General features: G+C 41.2%; 1 pseudogene across 1 annotated transcript in view; it reads left to right on the top strand.

Moving 5' to 3' along the window:
• Window positions 1-7,799, top strand: part of LOC310824652 (cytochrome P450 3A30-like) — a 169,946-nt pseudogene extending 162,147 nt beyond the window's left edge. Inside the window, exons 4-12 of the transcript in view lie at window positions 1,612-1,725; window positions 2,220-2,308; window positions 2,419-2,567; window positions 2,889-3,016; window positions 3,139-3,214; window positions 3,429-3,589; window positions 6,346-6,565; window positions 6,769-6,931; window positions 7,683-7,799. The product of the transcript in view is annotated as a cytochrome P450 3A30-like (transcript). The remainder of the gene's footprint in view (window positions 1-1,611; window positions 1,726-2,219; window positions 2,309-2,418; window positions 2,568-2,888; window positions 3,017-3,138; window positions 3,215-3,428; window positions 3,590-6,345; window positions 6,566-6,768; window positions 6,932-7,682) is intronic.
• Window positions 7,800-12,500: the final 4,701 nt, after the last annotated feature.

Here is a 12,500-nt window from a genome sequence, read left to right as displayed (position 1 = left end):
GAGTATCTAAGCAGTCGTCGTGCATGGATAAAATGCAATGTTTCAAACAGATCTGATGAATTCACCTACTTTGAAAAAGTGTGCGTTAGGGAGTTCTTTTGACACAAAGCGACAATCTACAGTCAAGCGTCAATCAGCAGACAGCCAGTGTGTTCTTGTGGCTAAGTAGTGGTTTGCACCTTGCAGTGTAGCCTCTGTAGTTCTGCTGGTGAAGTCTTCTGCGGATGGTAGTCTCTGACTCATTGACTCCTACCTCCTGGAGAGTGTTCCTAATCTTTGGGGCAGTTTTTTTTAGTTTTTTTTTTTAATTATGGTGAGCATTCTTTGGTTATCCACTGGAAGTCTTCCTTGCCATTTGCGATTTCTTAGCTCACCAGTGCTTTCTTTCCTTTTAATGAAGTTCCAAACTGTTGATTTTGGTAGGTTTAAGGTTTTGGCTATTTTTTTCTGATATTTCAGCATCATAATGGCTTCCCTGACTTTCAATAACATCTCTTTGGTCCTCATGTTGACAAGACACCAATAGCAGACTGCACAAATTATGTGATGGAACACACCTGACGAACACACCTGTCAAGCCAATTGTCCCATCACTTTAGTGTAACCTGAAATAGGGGGATTATGCATAAAAATGTTGTAATTTCTGAATGATAAACCAATATGTACACAAATAACATCAAATAAAAGATGAGAATCTCTACGTTCTCATTTCAACTCCAAAAAGAAGAAAAAATGCTTCACTGTCCCATTACTTTCGCACGGTACTGTATAACCTTCTGTGGAAAAGGGTTCTACATGGAACCCAAAAGGTTTCTTCAAAGGGAGAGTAGAAGAAGAACCCTTCTAGGTAGCACTTTTTTTCTAAGAGTGCAGGATCTGTGATGGGTCTGTCTGTCTCTATCTACGGTATATATCCGCTTGAATGCCACAGCCTATTTGAGTATTGTTGCTGACCATGTGCATCCCTTCATGGCCACAATTGACCCATCTTCTAATGGCTACTTCCAGCATGATAATGCACCATGTCACAAAGCAAAAGTTGTCTTAAACTGGTTTCATGAACATGACAATGAGTTCAGTGTTCTTCAGTGGCCTTCCCAGGATCTGAATCCAATAGAACACCTTTGGGATGTGGTAGAACGGGAGATTCACATCTTGAAAGTGAACCTGAAAAATCTGCAGGAATTGAGTGATGCAATCATGTCATCATGGACCAGAATCTCAAAGGAATGTTTCCAACATCTTGTGGAATCAATGCCACGAAGAATTGAGGCTGTTTTGAGAGCAAAGGGAGGCCCTACCCAGTATTAGTATAGTGTTCCTCATAAAGTGCTCTGTGAGTGTATATCTAACTATCTTTGTTTTTGCTGGTCTGTAGGATCTATGATGGCCGTCAGCCCATCCTGTGTATCATGGACACAGCCATGATCAAAACCATCCTCATCAAGGAATGCTACTCCCTTTTCACTAACAGGAGGGTAATACGCTAAATTGAAGTTGTTGTATGGGGAAAAAAACATAAGGGCTCCTTAAATAGATAATATCATTGTTATTATAGCATTATTAATATTAGGTTAATCTTGCAGTATATAATAATAATAATTTTTCTAGAATATCTATCTCAACGGGCCTCTGTATGACGCCGTGTTTATCGCTGAGGATGATGCATGGAGACGGATCCGCAGTGTCCTGTCTCCCTCCTTCACCAGTGGGCGGATCAAAGAGGTACAGTCCCATCTCTCCTCTCCTTCTTTCATTCATTCCTTTATACAACACAAATAAATGAATGACTAACAACTCTGACGCGTGCGTGTGTGTGTGTGTGTGTGTGTGTGTGTGTGTGTGTGTGTGAGAGTGTGTGAGAGTGTGTGTGTGATTTGTACTATGTGTATAGTGTGTATTCATTGTTGTTTGTTGTTGTGTGAAGCAGCAACTTTAATTAATTAATCCAAGACAAATTTTCATCCGGGACAATAAAGTATATTTGATCTTATCTTCGATAAGTTCAGTGGTCAGATGACAGAGTATAGAATAATAGTTCATCTTTGGAGTCACTTATTCTTTGACTATATACATAATGTATCCTGTATGGATGTATATTCTCAGGCTATATAAACATTAAAATAATTCCTGTTTCAAACATGATATTAATATATGTTTTGCACATATTAATCCACGTATCAATCATGATATTTTTCCATGTATCCTTCCCAACTCAGATGCTCAGGATCATGAAGCAGCACTCTGGTAACTTGGTCAGCAATCTGAAGAAGACGGCTGATAACGATGAGCCCATTGAACTAAAGGAGTGAGTATTTATCTCCGAGACGATAAGGTGAATTTGTAATTTCAGTGAACTCCCCCTTTAATTTTGTGGTTGTGGTTCTGGTGGTCAGAGATTGTGTGGTTGTGTTCCAGGTTCTTTGGACCATACAGTATGGATGTGGTCGTCAGTACTTCATTCAGTGTCGACATCGACTCCCTCCACAACCCCTCCGACCCCTTTGTGACCAACTTCAAGAAAATGCTCAAGTTTGACATCTTCAGCCCACTGTTCCTCACAGTCGGTACAACTGCCCCCATATAGCTTTCAGTCATTTTGTGCTTAATAAATGAAGCTATTGATTTCATTGATTAGACTGACATAAACCACACTGCCAATGGTTTGCGCTCTACTCATTTGATAAACACATGGGCCGTGTCCAGAACCAACCTCTAGTTCCTAAATGCTGGACACTTGGAGATCTGAGTGGATTGGATACAGAAGTGTCTAGGGATAGAGCCTAGGAGTTGTTTCTGGACAGGGCTGTGCATTGAATAGGATTGGAGTCACGTATCATGGTATTTCCTGTTCCTGTTTGTAACCGTGGCATTTCCTGTCCATCCAGCATTCTTCCCCTTCATGGGTCCTGTTATGGCAAACATGGAGGTATCCCTATTCCCTGCCTCGGTCACAGATTTCTTCTACGCTGTCTTTCAGAAGATCAAGTCCAATCGCGTGGCTAGCACCAGGAAGGTATGTAAATATAACTGATCAAATATACGATCTTCAGCCAGTATTGTGTAATACAATTGTAGAGATTTGGTAGCATCTGGTAGTTCTCATGTGATTTTGATCTGACGTAAGCCTGCTTCCAGAGTCGGGTAGATTTCCTGCAGCTGATGATAGACTCGCAGAAAGACAGCAACTCAAAGGGAGAGGAGCAGAGTAAAGGTGCCTGCCTTAAACACACACACACACACACACACACACACACACACACTGTATACTAGCATCTAACACACACATACAGTACCTGCCTCAAACACCTATACCTACAAACACACCGTGGAAATACTCTACTTCGTCCCTTTCTCACACCTACCACCCCATTTCTCCCACTCTCCCTCTCCTCCCTCTCATTCTCCCCCTCTCTCCATCATCATAGGATTGAGTGACCACGAGATCTTGTCCCAGGCAATGATGTTCATCTTTGCTGGCTATGAGACCACCAGTAGCTCTCTGTCCTTCCTGGCCTACAATCTGGCAACCAACCCTCACATCATGACCAAGCTGCAGGAGGAGATAGACACTGTGTTTCCCAACAAGGTAACCCCTCTGCAGACTCCTATATAGTACTATTCATGTGGAACAGGAAATATGATAGTGACAGTGTTTTAGAGGGTACTGATGAGTGTGTAACCCCTGTGCACTGCAGACTCCTACAGATGGTTAGATAGGTGACAGTATTTTGCAGTGTGCTAATGTGTCTGTAGCATCCCTGTGCAGACTTCTGCCCAGTATTATTCATTTGAAACAGGAAGTAGATAGGTGTTGTTGGAATCTTCAGAATACTTAAAAGGCCAGTACCTGAGGACCTGAGGGATCTACAGGGTATATACCTTAAAAGCATGTCTGACATGCAGTGGTGTGCATGACCATAGAGTGATTTCTAAACTAATACAATCATCTTAAAATAAATTATAAAACTAACAGGTAATCAGTGCAGAGACTTGTGTGATATGTGCTCTCCATCTGACTCGTGCTGCTGCATTTTGTATCATTTGCCAAGAGCTTTCTTTGGTCGACCAGACAAGAGAGTGTTACAGTAATCAAGGCTGCTAGTAATACAAGCATGCATTCGTCTCTCAGTGTCAGCCTGGGAGAGGAAAGGTTGCATCTTTACAGCTGTGTTCTGTAAAGGTCCATGTAATATTCAAGCTTTCTAAAAGCTTCCTAACGGTTGTAATGACTATCTTTAATCGGTAGCGATCAGGGAACAAGATCCCTTATAATAAATCCCTTATGAATAAATATTTCATTTACGAACGCTGTTTTGGTTCGGAAAACACGCTTTTTAAAATGCAGTGTCCTACCTGACATTCGGTTTGCATATAAACATGTTGTGAGTGCCAGGGGTGTTCTAGGGGAGTAGACTGACCTTTCTCTGGTGGCTGCCTCTCCCAATCGTGTGCGCATGCAGAAAAACAACAGCTAATGTCCAACACTGCAAGTTCATTTCGGGGGGATATATTATTATTAGGGAGGATGTTGTTGTTTGGACAACTTCAGACAGAATTTCTCCACGATGGCAGATTTCCGGCAAACTTACTTACTCTTCTTTAAGTGATACAAATATGTTTTAGTCACATTCTTGATATGGGTTTCAAAATTAAGATCTGAGTCAATGGTAACACCTTGTTTTTTTGCCTGGTGCTTAGTGTTACTGTAAGTAGTGTCTTTAAGTGTGCAGACAGTTTGACCAGGACAAGGACAAAGAGCATTTTGGCATCAGCATTAATTAATTAATTCTAAGGTCATTAAGAACCTAGTTAATAACTTAACAACATAGTGCTATCTCAGTGCTATGATCGGCACAAAAGCCAGATTGGAACATGTCAAAGGTACAGTTGGGAAGAAGGAGATTATTTAACAGTTTGAACACCTTTTTTTCAAGAATTATAATTTTTTTGCTTAAAAAGGGAAGGTTGGAGATTGGCCTAAAATCGCTAAGGACTGAAGAGTCTAAGTTACTTTTCTTCAGGAGGGGTTTCACCATGGTAGTTTTAGGTGCAGATGAACAGACCCCCACTTTGCTGAGCATTTCTGTATGACCACTGCAAAAGAGTTCATAGTGCTTCCATGTGGTGGAAGGTGGGGTAACAAGTCATCAAACACATCTTCAGGTCTTGCCTGAGTGATCCTCCTCACCTAATATTGTTTCTCTTATCTCAGAAGTATGTTGCAAATTCCTCACATTTGTAGGTGGAGAGCAGATCACCAGGTGTCTTGTGGGCGGGATTTATAAGGCTGTCAATCGTTGAAAAGAGCACTGTTTGAGTTGTTATGATTCATTATCAATTTTGAGAAATGATCCGGCTTGGCGTTTTTTTTATTGCCTTATTAAAAGCAGAAAGATGCTCTCGAAGAATATCAAGGTGGACCTGCAGTTTTTGTCAGCTCAGACTTTCTGCAAATTCTTTTAAATTTGGCCACAGCCTTTTTCAGTTTGAGTGGTGCTACAGAGTCGATAGTTGCCCTTAGTTTGGTGTTGAAGCTGGTTACTAAATCATTATCACAGGAGGAAGCTGTTGATGGTGTACTATTCATATTCATATTCATCATGAAATTCTCATCTGCTCAGCGACATGGCTAAATAAGTAATGGAGCGAAAATATATTTTTTCCCTACTTCTAATAGACTGACATGCATTCATGTTTAGCCAGGTTTCAGATAAAAACATTACAGTGCAGCTTTCGCTCTGAGATAAGATCAATAAAGGTTTTGCCAGATAGGGACCTAATATTCAAAAGCACCATGGTAATGTTCTCTGGGCTGTTCGGTGCTGCCCGGCCACAGTTAATGGAATGGATACCAAGTTATTCACATTTGAACCACCTGACAGTTTTCTTGTAGTCTGTCGACTGTGAGAGGAAATAATAGACTATAGCACATTCAGTATTCCAAGCAGTCAATCCACTAAAAGCAGCCCAGTTTAGTGGCATTTTGACTTCTGATTGATCCTTGTGTACATCTATCATTTACATTGTTCAGTGGAATCTAAATGTATTTTCTTCTAACTATCAAGATAACATTATTTAGCGATTTTTTTGTTTATTCATGTACAACAAAAAAGCAAGTCTCTATTACACACGTACATTGAAAGTAATGGCGTTCTGTATGCGGGTGTCATGAAATTAGGCTATGCAGATTAGAATAAGTACAGTACTGTGTTCATTTCCCAAAAAAAGAACACAAAAAACTAACAGCTCTTCAGATTTGCGACGAAAAAGAGTTAGTTCTGGGCTACGGCTACGTGAACGACCAATCACTAGTGCTCATGTGAGTGTAATATCCCTGTTCAGGCTCCTATCCAGTACGAGGCTCTGATGCAGATGGACTATCTAGACAGCGTGATCAACGAGTCTCTCAGGTTGTACCCCATCGACTTGAAAGAGTCGCCAAGAAATCTGTTGAGATCAGCGGCATCACCATCCCCAAGGGTATGGTTGTCATGTTACCCATCTGGACCTTGCACCGTGACCCCGATGTGTGGGAAGACCCAGAGGAGTTCAAACCAGAGAGGTAATGGGCCACATCTTAACCACAACCACAATATCAATCACAACAGCAACGATAAGAGCAGTGTTCCACAAACAACCATAAAACAAACCTAAATGCGACGACCAAACACAAACAGGTTTCTTCAACCATGTATAACCATCATATTACTGTGATTTAATTGATATGTTCTTTAACCCCTCCTCCTCTGAACTCTCCGTGTGTAGGTTCAGTAAGGAGAACAAGGAGAGCATCGACCCATACACCTACATGCCGTTCGGGTTGGGCCCACGGAACTGTATCGGGATGCGATTCGCTCTGGTATTGATGAAACTGGCGATGGTGGAGATTCTACAGAGGTTCAACTTCACCGTCTGCAAAGAGACAGAGGTGAGACAAAATAATGATACAATGATTGTAAATATAATTTTGTACCTATGACTTTGTTGCGTTTCTATATGTAGCAGAGGTGATTTTGGAATCACACTCGCGTGATGAGGTAGCCCTGCCTGAGACATGTAAACTGAAGTGTCGCCCTCAGACCTTGAGGATGTCCTCTTGGCTTAATAGTAGCGTTTGTGTCTTCCACATGGGAGACCCGGGTTTGAACCCCCATACTACAATTCTGTACTTGCGTACTGCATGAGTATGTACTCCCCATTTAATTTCCCAGATTGCATTTTTCAGTACTAGGCGCCAATCATCCTCAGTATAGGCTACCTACTAAAATTTAGTAACTAAATGATGGAAGTGTGAGATTTAAAAAAAAGCTATTTGTATTTCTGCAAAACTCCCTCGAGACTTCATAGGGCCATTTTAATGTATGTCGACCCAAGAGACGTTGTCCAGGAGTTTGAGTTTATTTGAATTTATAGTGCAATGCTACCCGAACGTAACAGTGACACTGTATTAGGTAACATTCATAGTGTAACGCTGACATCTGTTTTACTCGTTCCTTCATACTGTAACGACCCTGTGTAAGGCCCGTTAGCAGCTCCGCCAAGGGAGTTAACTCTCTTGGTGTTGTGGCTAGCGCGGCCGGTTTGTAAGCGGAAGGTTGCGAGTTCGATACCCGCTTAAGGCAAGCTGCTCTGCCCCGCCATTCGCTACAATACTTTAACTGTGTGTCAACTCTCACCAGATCCCCATTGAGATGGACCTACAGAACACTCTGATGCCCATACGGCCCATCAAACTCAAGCTGCTGTCCCGCTGCCAGGAGTCCAACGACAACCAGCTCAAAGCAGACAGCCAGTGATGAGGACCTGCCCTGCTGCAGGTCTCTCAGTTATTATGTTACACATAGATCTAGGATAAGCCCCAACACTGGCTACTTTCAAAAATGGGCTTAAAAAAAAAAAGGGCTTCGCTTTTGCCTTAAATTGAAACTAAATTGGCGCTAATAATTGCACTGTGACCCTAAAATGCACTGTGACTTTTATTCTTTTTTTATGTCTTTTATGCGTTTTTATTCTAATTTTTTTTTCATGCTCTTTCCTTTTTATCTATTTTACGTAAAGCACTTTGAATTGCCTCTGTGTATGAAATGTGCTATATAAATAAACTTGCCTTGCCTCGCCTCGCCTCTGGGCTCTGCTGCTACTGTATGCTGCTCTCTTTGTATCTGTCTATTAGTGGAGGTCCAGGACTAGTTGTACAGAGACAGTTGTTGTCTGTCGTCTGCAGTGCAGGGATTTGCATGTGACTTGTGTATGTTTTGTACTCGTCTGGTAGTGGGTCTCTATCATCACGCTAAAAACGTGTGTATAATCACAAACTAAATCATAACATGAGAATGAACAATATGCCATCAAAACATGACAATGAATAGGTGTTAGATTAGATTCAACTTTATTGTCATTGTGCAGAGTACAAGTACAGAGACAACGAAATGTAGTTAGCGTCTAACCAGAAGTGCAAAAGGAGTGCAATGTGAACAATATATACAGGTAGAGCAGTATAAGCAATATATGAGCAGTATAAGTAGTGCAGTATAAGCAGTATATGAGCAGTATAAGCAGTATATGAGCAGTATAAGTAGTGCAGTATAAGCAATATATGTATTAACAGTAACATTATAAGCAGAATAAATATAGAATGCAGTATGAACAGTATAAGCAGTATATGAGCTGTATAAGTAGTGCAGTTACCAATGTATTGGGTCTATCTATGGGTATCGTAGTGCAGCAGTAGTCAAAATGTACCTGCATTTTATCGGTTGAAGTGCCATCTCATCTGTCATAAGATTTGACTTGTAAAACTGAAAAGTAGGATACAACTAATAGCCTAAATGTATAAACACAGACCACAACCAAAAAACAAAATGGGAAAATCGTTTACGCATCCTCTGCAGCAGGAACAGTGCAGAGAAAAAGTATGTACAGTAAACCCCATAACTGAATACACTTCATACGCTTCAGCGCGACACAGAACGCTACATTGAGGTGGCCTATACTGCAACAAAGTAAAAAAATTGATGCGTCACGAATAACGACAATGCGTCGAAAATTAAAGAAATGTAAACATGAATTATGTTATTACTGTCTAAGCATCGCAAAGCTGTATGCGTAAAGGCGTCTGACGTCACTGTGGCTTGCCTGAAACAAAGGAATTAGAGAAACATGTGCTTACAGGGGCGTCGAACCGGCTTGTCCCCCTGATGGAGCAAAGTTGCTACAGTCACAAAGACAAGCTCCGCGCTCATGGGCAATTTATATGGGGCAACTGTGCTGCGAGTATCTAAGCAGTCGTCGTGCATGGATAAAATGCAATGTTTCAAACAGATCTGATGAATTCACCTACTTTGAAAAAGTGTGCGTTAAGGGAGTCCTTTTGACACAAAGCGAAAATCTACAGTCAAGCGTCAATCAGCAGACAGCCGTGTGTTCTTTATTCATGAGCCTGTTGTCAAAACGGCAGAAAAAAATGGTCACAAACGAAATATTGTTTCTACACTTAAAATGAACAAAGAAAAAATGAGCTAGCCTGATATAAGTCATGTTCATGACGATGCAAATGTAACGAGATTTCGAACTGTTCTGTTGCGACTCATTTTTTTTTTCTACAAGAATCATTTGCCATGATGGGAATCGAACCCGGGCCGCCCTGCGTTACAAGGCAGATTCCTATCCGCTAGACCATTTGGGAAGATTTCATATGTAGACCCTAAGATATCTAAGTGTCATTTCGATGAGGTCTGTAGCAGAGGCCATAGAGCACACCAAACAAATAATCATGTGTTTAAATATCCTTGTCGTTTTGAAAAATTACCATTGTCACCTGCACAGGAATGCCATGCGGCCAACATTGAAGAAATGTGCTTCTCAAATCTGTCATTAACACTGTTTTCCACATGCTTTTTTCATTGCATTGCCAAATAATCAATTGGTCATTGATGCGTCACGAATAACGACAATGCGTCGAAAATTAAAGAAATGTAAACATGAATTATGTTATTACTGTCTAAGAATCGCAAAGCTGTATGCGCAAAGGCATCTGACGTCACTGTGGCTTGCCTGAAACAAAGGAATTAGAGAAACATGTGCTTACAGGGGCGTCGAACCGGCTTGTCCCCCTGATGGAGCAAAGTTGCTACAGTCACAAAGACAAGCTCCGCGCTCATGGGCAATTTATATGGGGCAACTGTGCTGCGAGTATCTAAGCAGTCGTCGTACATGGATAAAATGCAATGTTTCAAACAGATCTGATGAATTCACCTACTTTGAAAAAGTGTGCGTTAAGGGAGTCCTTTTGACACAAAGCGAAAATCTACAGTCAAGCGTCAATCAGCAGACAGCCGTGTGTTCTTTAGTCATGAGCCTGTTGTCAAAATGGCAGAAAAAATTGGTCACAAACGAAATATTGTTTCTACACTTAAAATGAACAAAGAAAAAATGAGCTAGCCTGATATAAGTCATGTTCATGACGATGCAAATGTAACGAGATTTCGAACGGTTCTGTTGCACACGTTGGGACTCATTTTTTTTTTCTACAAGAATCATTTGCCATGATGGGAATCGAACCCGGGCCGCCCTGCGTAACAAGGCAGATTCCTATCCGCTAGACCATTTGGGAAGATTTCATATGTAGACCCTAAGATATCTAAGTGTCATTTCGATGAGATCTGTAGCAGAGGCCATTGAGCACAGCAAACAAATAATCACGTGTTTAAATATCCTTGTCGTTTTGAAAAATTACCATTGTCACCTGCACAGGAATGCCATGCGGCCAACATTGAAGAAATGTGCTTCTCAAATCTGTCATTAACACTGTTTTCCACACGCTTTTTTCATTGCATTGCCATATAATCAATTGGTCATTGATGCGTCACGAATAACGACAATGCGTCGAAAATTAAAGAAATGTAAACATGAATTATGTTATTACTGTCTAAGCATCGCAAAGCTGTATGCGTAAAGGCGTCTGACGTCACAGTGGCTTGCCTGAAACAAAGGAATTAGAGAAACATGTGCTTACAGGGGCGTCGAACCGGCTTGTCCCCCTGATGGAGCAAAGTTGCTACAGTCACAAAGACAAGCTCCGCGCTCATGGGCAATTTATATGGGGCAACTGTGCTGCGAGTATCTAAGCAGTCGTCGTGCATGGATAAAATGCAATGTTTCAAACAGATCTGATGAATTCACCTTCTTTGAAAAAGTGTGCGTTAAGGGAGTCCTTTTGACAAAAAGCGAAAATCTACAGTCAAGCGTCAATCAGCAGACAGCCGTGTTTTCTTTAGTCATGAGCCTGTTGTCAAAACGGCAGAAAAACATGGTCACAAACGAAATATTGTTTCTACACTTAAAATGAACAAAGAAAAAATGAGCTAGCCTGATTTTAGTCATGTTCATGACGATGCAAATGTAACGAGATTTCGAACTGTTCTGTTGCACACGTTGGGACTCATTTTTTTTTTCTACAAGAATCATTTGCCATGACGGGAATCGAACCCGGGCCGCCCTGCGTTACAAGACAGATTCCTATCCGCTAGACCATTTGGGAAGATTTCATATGTAGACCCTAAGATATCTAAGTGTCATTTCGATGAGGTCTGTAGCAGAGGCCATAGAGCACACCAAACAAATAATCACGTGTTTAAATATCCTTGTCGTTTTGAAAAATTACCATTGTCACCTGCACAGGAATGCCATGCGGCCAACATTGAAGAAATGTGCTTCTCAAATCTGTCATTAACACTGTTTTCCACACGCTTTTTTCATTGCATTGCCATATAATCAATTGGTCATTGATGCGTCACGAATAACGACAATGCGTCGAAAATTAAAGAAATGTAAACATGAATTATGTTATTACTGTCTAAGCATCGCAAAGCTGTATGCGTAAAGGCGTCTGACGTCACAGTGGCTTGCCTGAAACAAAGGAATTAGAGAAACATGTGCTTACAGGGGCGTCGAACCGACTTCTCCCGCTGATGGAGCAAAGTTGCTACAGTGACAAAGACAAGCTCCGCGCTCATGGGCAATTTATATGGGGCAACTGTGCTGCGAGTATCTAAGCAGTCGTCGTGCATGGATAAAATGCAATGTTTCAAACAGATCTGATGAATTCACCTACTTTGAAAAAGTGTGCATTAGGGAGTTCTTTTGACACAAAGCGAAAATCTACAGTCAAGCGTCAATCAGCAGACAGCCGTGTGTTCTTTAGTCATGAGCCTGTTGTCAAAACGGCAGAAAAAAATGGTCACAAACGAAATATTGTTTCTACACTTAAAATGAACAAAGAAAAAATGAGCTAGCCTGATATAAGTCATGTTCATGACGATGCAAATGTAACGAGATTTCGAACTGTTCTGTTGCACACGTTGGGACTCATTTTATTTTTCTACAAAAATCATTTGCCATGACGGGAATCGAACCCGGGCCGCCCTGCGTCACAAGGCAGATTCCTATCCGCTAGACCATTTGGGAAGACTTGATATGTACACCCTAAGATATCTAAG

The sequence above is a fragment of the Argentina silus genome, assembly GCF_951799395.1.
Source record: "Argentina silus genome assembly, contig: scaffold_59, whole genome shotgun sequence".
NCBI classification, from domain to species: domain Eukaryota; kingdom Metazoa; phylum Chordata; class Actinopteri; order Argentiniformes; family Argentinidae; genus Argentina; species Argentina silus.
Note: the sequence above shows the minus strand (reverse complement) of the source record. Positions and strands in the feature narration are given on the sequence as shown.